This window comes from Hemitrygon akajei, chromosome 11, assembly GCF_048418815.1.
Source record: "Hemitrygon akajei chromosome 11, sHemAka1.3, whole genome shotgun sequence".
NCBI lineage: Eukaryota > Metazoa > Chordata > Chondrichthyes > Myliobatiformes > Dasyatidae > Hemitrygon > Hemitrygon akajei.
Genome location: NC_133134.1, coordinates 164,130,335 through 164,138,585, shown reverse-complemented (window position 1 = coordinate 164,138,585; position 8,251 = coordinate 164,130,335). Strand labels below are relative to the sequence as shown.

At 45.0% G+C, this 8,251-nt stretch overlaps 1 non-coding gene across 1 annotated transcript; it reads right to left on the bottom strand.

Moving 5' to 3' along the window:
- Positions 1-1,723: 1,723 nt before the first annotated feature.
- trnaa-ugc (transfer RNA alanine (anticodon UGC)) lies at positions 1,724-1,795 on the bottom strand. The gene has a single exon. It is a non-coding gene; the product is annotated as a tRNA-Ala (tRNA).
- Between the last annotated feature and the right edge of the window lie 6,456 nt (positions 1,796-8,251).

The following is an 8,251-nucleotide window of genomic DNA, read 5'->3' as shown; positions in this document are numbered from 1 at the left end:
GGCCTTTCAACATCTGGTAGGTTTCAATGAGATCTCCTCGCATTCTTCTAAAGTCCAGTGAGCACAGGCCCAAAGCTGCCAACCGCTCCTCAGATGTTAACCCCTTCATTCCCCGAATCATCCTCATGAACTCTCTCCAATGACAACACATCCTTTCTGAGATATGGAGCCCAAAACTGTTGACCATACTCCAAGTGTGGCCTGACTCGTGTCCTATAAAGGCTCAACATTATCTCCTTGCTTTTATATTCTATTCCCCTTGAAATAAATGCCAACATTGTATTTGCCTTCTTTACCACAGACTCAACCTGTGAACTAACCTTCTGATGGTTTTGCATAAGGACTCCCAAGTCCCTCTGCACCTCTGATGTTTGAACCTTCTCCCCATTTAGCTAATAGTCCGCACTATTGTTCCTTTTACCAAAATGTATTGTCATACATTTCCCAACACAGTTTCCCATCCCTCTTGTAGCACTCCATCCTCACCATTCCCAATATCCTTTGTTTCCACCAGATTTACAAACTTGCTCTCTGCTTCACGTTGACAAATACAGTACTGTGTCAGTCTTTAAGTGCCCTAGTGCGCTCTCTCTCTCTCTCTACTGTATATATTTCTTATTGTGATTCATTGACTTTTTTCATTATGAATTACAATATACTGCTGCCATTAAACAACAGATTTGACAACGTATATATATTAAACCTGACTCTGATTCTAAGCCTATGAACTCCACTCCTTATTCTCGTGATGTGGGTGGGCACAGAGGCTTGATAGGAACCTGAGGGGTAACGTTTTTACACAGTATTTGGAATAAGCTGCCAGAAGAAAGTGTTAGAGGCGGGTGTTATTGCAACATCTAAAGCACATTCGGACCAGTACAGCGATGGGAAATGTTAGAGAAAGTCTTCCTAACCCTTTTTTTATTCTATGGACCAATACCACCAAATAAGGGGTCTGTGGACCCCAGGTTGGGAACCCTTAGTTTAGGGGAATATGGGCTAAACTAGGACAAATGGGACTGTCTTCGTTGGATAATTTTTTTCTGCATGACAGACCCATCTGGCCTAACAAGCCCAGCGCTGCCCATTACACCCAAGTGACCAATTAACCTACTAACCAATATGGCTTTGGAATATGGGAGGAAACCGGAGCACCCGAAGGAAACCCATGCGGTCACGGGGAGAACGTACAAACTCCTTACAGGCAGCGACAGGAATCAAGCCTGGTCACGGGTACTGTAATTGTGTTACACTAACCGTTACACTGCCATGCTGCCCCAATGTCCGAGAGATAGCAGCGGAAATATTGGAGGTGAGGTCTCCATGTCAATGTCTCAGGTTTGGATTTTACAGTCCGAATTCCCTCTGAGGTCAGGTCAGAATTCTTTCTATTTATTATTAAGACCCAACATGGAATTTGCCCTGCTGGTCCGTCGAGACACACAACCAAGAAATCCCCGGATTTTAATTCCAGCCTAATTCCGGGTCAATTTACAATGACCAATTTACCTACCTATCGTTATATCTTTGGACCATGGAAAGAGCACCCAGAGAAAACAGCAGGAGAACATACAAACTCCTTACAGGCAGGAGCTGGAATTGAACCCGTGTCACTTCTACTGTAAAATGCTGTGCTAAACATTACGCCCCCCCCACCTCCCCACCTCCCCACCTCCCCAGGGACTTTCCTCCAGTCATTGTTCAAAACTCAAAAACTCCTGTGTGGAGATGCCGGGGATTGAACCCGGGACCTCATACATGCAAAGCATGCGCTCTTCCACTGAGCTACATCCCCACTTTGATCAGTTGGGCCAAAGGCTCTGCTTCCACGCTGGGTTATTCTGTAGGTGGGGGATGAGGCTGTGAATGAGTCAAATGTTTTGTTCGATAATAGGGGAAAGAATTTTTTAAAAATTCTGTGTTGTAATGAAAGCACCATATTTGTCACCTTTCAGCCTCTTTCACAGCGATTAATCAGTCGCAGAAGCTGGAAAGAACATCACTTACCCTAGCCAATCTCAGATCTATCGTCTGAGTCACCGAGCAGTGATCTGTCTTATGATTGAAAGGTTTAATTTACTAGAGCCACTGACACAGTAACATAATTAAACAGTTAGTGTCAAGATGTAGTATTTGTCAAATTTAGAATCCTCACCTCAGAAATCTGAAGAGAATTTCGAGAGAAGATTTACAAGAATGTTGCCGGGATTCGAGGACCTGAGTTATAAGGAAAGATTGAATAGGCTAGGAACTTATTCCCTGGAAGGTAGAAGATTGAGTGGAGATTTGATAAAGGATATCGTAAACATGAGAAAGTCTGCAGATGTTGGAAACCCAAAGCAACTCACACAAAAAGACAGAGGAACTCAGCAGGTCAGGCAGTATATATGTAAAAGAGCAAACAGTCGATGTTTTGGGCCGGCTGAGAAGGAAGGGGGAAGGTACCAAAATAAAAAGGTTGGGGGAGGCTAACTGGAAGGTGAGAGGTAAAGGAAGGAGGGTGGGAATGATAAAGGGCTGGAGAGGAAGGAATCTGATAGGAGAGGAGAGTGGACCATAGGAGAAAGGGAAGGAGGAGGGGACCCGGGGGAGGCGATAGGCAGGTAAGAAGAGGTAAGAGGTCAGAATGGGGAATTGAGGAGGGGGAGGAATTTTTCTTAACCACAGGGAGAAATTGATACTTATGCCATTGGGTTGGAGGGTATCCAGATGGAATATAAGGTGTTACTCCTCCACTCTGAGGGTGGTTTCATATAACCATGTAACAATTACAGCACGGAAACAGGCCACCTCGGCCCTTCTAATCCGTGCTGAACGCTTACTCTCACCTAGTCCCACCGACCTGCACTCAACCCATAACCCTTCATTCCTTTCCTGTCCATATACCTATCCAATTTTACTTTAAATGACAAAATCGAACCTGCCTCTACCACTTCTACTGGAAGTTCATTCCACACAGCTACCACTCTCTGAGTAAAGAAGTTCCCCCTCGTGTTACCCCTAAACTTTTGCCCTCTAACTCTCAACTCATGTCCTCTTGTTTGAATCTCCCCTATTCTCAATGGAAAAAGCCTATCAACGTCAACTCTATCTATCCCCCTCATAATTTTAAATACCTCTATCAAGTCCCCCCTCAACATTCTACGCTCCAAAGAATAAAGACTTAACTTGTTCAACCTTTCCCTGTAACTTAGGTGCTGAAACCCAGGTAACATTCTAGTAAATCTTCTCCGTACTCTCTCTATTTTGTTGACATCTTTCCTATAATTCGGTGACTAGAACTGTACACAATACTCCAAATTTGGCCTTACCAATGCCTTGTACACTTTTAACATTACATCCCAACTCCTATACTCTGATTTATAAAGGCCAACATACCAAAAGCTTTCTTCACCACCCTATCCACATGAGATTCCACCTTCAGGGAACTATCCACCACTATTTCTAGATCACTCTGTTCTACTGCATTCTTCAATGCCCTACCATTTACCATGTATGTCCATGTATGTCATTTTGGCCCAAAAAGAGGCCATGGACCACCATGTTGGAATGGGAATGGGAATTAAAATGTTTGGCCTCTCTTGAGTCTTGGGACCTGATCTGTTCTGGACAATGAAAGGTGATTAACTGGATTTGAAGATAAGAAGCTGGGGGAATTCAACGTGTCAGGCAGCATCTGTGGAGGGGAATGGACAGACAATGTTTCTGGTCGTGTCCCTTCATCGGGGTTGAAAGATCAAGGGAGGGTCGCCTGTATCAAGAGGTGAGGAGAAAGGGTTGGACTGGTATGGTAGCTTAGTGGTTAGTGTAATGCTATTTCAGCAACAGAGACCTGCGTTCAGTTCCCACTGCTGTCTGTAAGGAGCTTGCATGTTTTACCTTTGACCGTATGGGTTTCCTCTGGGTTCCCTGCTCTCTTCCCACATCCTAAAGACGTACGGGTTAGTGGGTTTTTTGGTCACATGGGTGTAGTTGGGTGGCGCGCTGTCATTGGGCTGGAAAGGCCTGTTACCATGCTGTATCTCTAACTAAAAATAAAAGAAGTGATTGGTGGACCCAGTTGTGGTGGGGTTGGTGGGCAGATAGAAGAGGGGGGAGTGGGAATACCGACAGGAGGTGGGAGGTGGGAAATGGGGAATGGGGGCTGCAAAGATATGTTCAATCGTCTGAGTTGCTGCAATAGTTATTTGGTGTACCTTTGCTCTCCCCAACTTTTCTGCGGAAAGGAGACACTGCGTTCAAATGAGTATGCACTGTGTGTATGTACCACCAGTGGCCAATGATAATCAAGCGCTTGAGATTCTGCATGATGCCATCTCCAAACAAGAACCAGTCCATCCTGACACATTTCAAATCATAGTCAGGGACTTCCTCCAGGCTCGTTTGAAGAAACCCCTGCCCAATTACCATCAGCGTATAACCTGCAGCATCAGCGGTCCCAACACACTGGACCACAAGACTGCAGTTCAGTAAAGTGAATCACCTGGCTGTCCCTCTCCTGCCAGCATACAAGCAGAGACTAAAGAGCAAAGCTCCAGAGATCAGGGCAACAGAGAGTTTATTGTGGAAGGCAGAGGAGTGACTTTGGGATTGCTTCAAGTCCGTGGACTGGGCCGTGTTCAAGGACACAGAACCATGAGGCAGCAAGTGGGAATAAAATTATCTTTTTCTGGTTGGCTGCCAGTGACTAGTGGTGTTCCACAGGGATCGGTGTTGGAACCACTTCTTTTTATGCTGTTTATCAATGATTTAAATGATGGAATAGATGGCTTTTTTGCCAAGTTTGCAGATGATACAATGATTGGTGGAGGGGCAGGTAGTGCTGAGGAAACAGGTAGGATGCAGAAGGACTTAGACAAATTAGGAGAATGGGCAAGAAAGTGACAAATGAAATATAATGTTGGAAAATGCACTTTGGTAGTAGAAGTAAATGTGCAGACTATTTTAAAAATGGGGAGAAAATCCAAAAATCTGAGATGCAAAGGATTTTGGAAGACCTTGTGCTGAACACCCTACGGTTAACTTGCGGTTGAGTCGGTGATGAGGAAGGAAAATGCCCTGTTAGCATTGATTTCAGGAGGTCTAGAATACAAGAACAAGGATGTGATGCTGAGGCTTTATAAGGCACTGGTGAGGCCTCACCTTGAGTATTGTGAACAGTTTTGGGCCCCTCATCTTAGAAAAGATGTGCTGGCATAGGAGAGGGTCCAAAGGAGGTTCACAAGGATGATTCCGGGAATGAAAGGGTTATCATACGAGGAATGTTTGATGGCTCTGGGTCTGTACTCATTGGAATTCAGAAGGAGGGATCTCATTGAAACCTTTCGAATGTTGAAAAGCCTAGATGGAGTGTATGTGAAGAGGATGTTTCCTATGGTGAGGGAGTCTAAGACAAGAGGGCACAGCCTCAGGATAGAGGGGTGTCCATTTAAATCAGAGATGCAGAAAAAATTCTTTAGCCAGAGAGTGGTGAATTTGTGGATTTTATTACCACAGGCAGTTGTGGAGGTCAGGTCATTGGGTGTATTTAAGGCAGAGCTTGGTAGATTCTTGATTGACACAGCATCAAAGGTTACGGGGAGAAGGCTTGGGAGTGGAGCTGAGGAGGTGAAAGCTCAGCCATGATTGAATGGTGGAGCAGACTCAATGGGCCAAATGGCCTATATCTGTGGATCTGAATGAACACATCATGATTGTCTCGGACTTTATAAAAATAGTCATAGATGAGTGTGTCCCCACAAAATCTACAGAGTCTTCCCAACCAGATACCCTGAATGAATCATCCTTGTGAACCTTCAAATCTCTATCTCTGTCTCTCCCTTTCTGTCACCCACCTGCTCTCCCTCCCCCCTCTCTCAATCTCTCTCTCTCTCTCACTCACTTGCTCTCTCCCTCTCTCTCTCACACACACATACACACTCTCTCTCTCACTCATGCACTCTCTCTCTCCCATTCTCTCTCACTCTCTCTCTCCCCCTCTCTCCCACTCTCTCTCCCCCCCTCTCAACAAGTAGTTTGAAAGCCGCGTGAGAACGGAAATCGCAGTTTGAGAAAGAAAGCTGGATAATTGCTCGGCTCATCAATCTGGGACAGATAGCTTTTGGAGCTGAGTGGGACGTTGGGGTCAGGACGAAAGCTGCACCCGGGAACGTTTGCCCGGTCTCACCTTGCAGACTGGAAGTGTAGCAGCTGCTGTGCCTCGTCCTCCTCCCCCGGGAAGCCGGGCAGAATGACTACTGATCCACGTTCATTATCAAATGCAACCAGGAAACTAGCAGTGCATTACCCCTTGTAGAAAGAAACAGAGGGCTGACAGAACAAAGGGAGTTCACTCTGTCCTCTGGCTGGGAGCATGGACAAAGTAAAATGCTTATGGGCTCTGCATATTTTGAGGATGTGGAAACGATCAGGAGGATGCTGAGCTCCAAGGATTAATCTATGAGGACAGATCCAATGGAGATTAGGAGGCTGAAGGGTGATCTTAAAGGTACATAAACTAATTATAGGATCATAGGGGTCTCCCTACCATCCTTCGGGAAAAGTTACCAAGAGTGCTGCATATGCAGGCCCTTAGTATCCATCCATCCAGCATCCTCTTTGACTTTCTACCATCAGGCAGGAGACTCCGATGCATAAAAAGAAATGGTCAGAATGAAGGCAACACGAGTGAATCTGCAGATGCTGGAAATAAATAAAAAACACAAAATGCTGGCAGAACTCAGCAGGTCAGACAGCATCTATGGGAGGAGGTAATAACGACGTTTCGAGCCGAAACCCTTCATCAGGAGAAAACCCTGATGAAGGCTTTCGGCTCGAAATGTCGTTATTACCTCCTCCCATAGATGCTGTCTGACCTGCTGAGTTCTGCCAGCATTTTGTGTTTTTCATGGTCAGAATGAAGAACAGTTTATTCCCCCAGGCTATTAAGCTTCTGAACTCCTGCAGCATCGTATTCGAAGTGTCACTGGTTCTGTACCTTACACTATTTGATATTAGTGCAATTTAGTTGTTATGTATGTGTGATTCATCGGTAGATTTTATCCGTGCCTTCATATGTTATCCTGGTTGGGAGAAACATTGTCTCATTTCTGCATACGTAATATGGTTATGTACATTATATACATGAATATACTTAACTGATAATGAACCTGACTTGATAAGAGCAGATATTATGGAGTTTAGAATTAGTTTTATTTATTTAGAGATTCAACACAGTAACAGGCCCTTCCAGCCCAACAAGCCCCCACTGCCCAATTAGACCCATGTGGTCAATTAACCTACTAGCCATTACATCTTTGTATATGGTCCGGAAACCAGAGTACATGAACTCTGGTAGTGTAGTGGTTAGCACAACGCTTCACAGTACAGGCTGTCTGGGTTCAATTCTACTCTGCCCGTAAGGAATTTGTACATTCTCCCTGTGACAGCGTGGGTTTCCATTGGTTTATGGTATAGCACTCCCCCCCTTCCCATTATCACTGATATATGTTGTGAAAGTCATTTTGCAACAGCAGTACGGTGCAAGAGAAAAATGATCATAAATCACACAAATAAATAAATAATGAGGTACAGCTCATGGGTTCATGGACCGTTCAGAAATCCGATGGCAGAGGGAAAGAAGCTGTTCCTAAAATTAGGAGTGTGTGTCTTCGGGCTCCTGTAGATCCTCTCTGTTGATAGCGATGAGAAGAGGACATGTCCCAGATGGTGAGGGTCCTTAATGATGGATTTTGCCTTCTTGAGACGCTGCCTTTTGAAGATGTCCTCAGTGCTGGGGAGGGTTGCGCCTGTGTTATAACTGGCTGAGTCTAAAATCCTCCGCAGCCCTTTTTTGATCCTGCACATTATAATCTCCATTCCATTCCCTGATGCAACCGGTCAGAATGTCTTCGGTGACATCCCAAATCTCTTCAAACTCTTAATAAAGTATAGCCACTGTCGAGCCTTATTTGTGATTGCTTCAATCAGTTGGGACCTAGATAGACCCTCCAGGGTGCTGACACCCAGGAACTTGAAGCTACTCATCCTTTCCATTGCTGATCCTTCAATAATTTGGATATGTACGTGGATGGCATGAGCCTAGAGGGCTATGGTCCGATGAAAGTCAACAGGACCAGCCAGAATAATAGTTTGGCATTGACTAGATGGGCCAAATGGCCTTTTCTGTGCTGTAGTGTTCTATGGCTTGCAGACTCTAATGAAGACTGGTGTGTGATGGCCCAACTTCCCTTTCCTGAAGTTCAAAATCAAT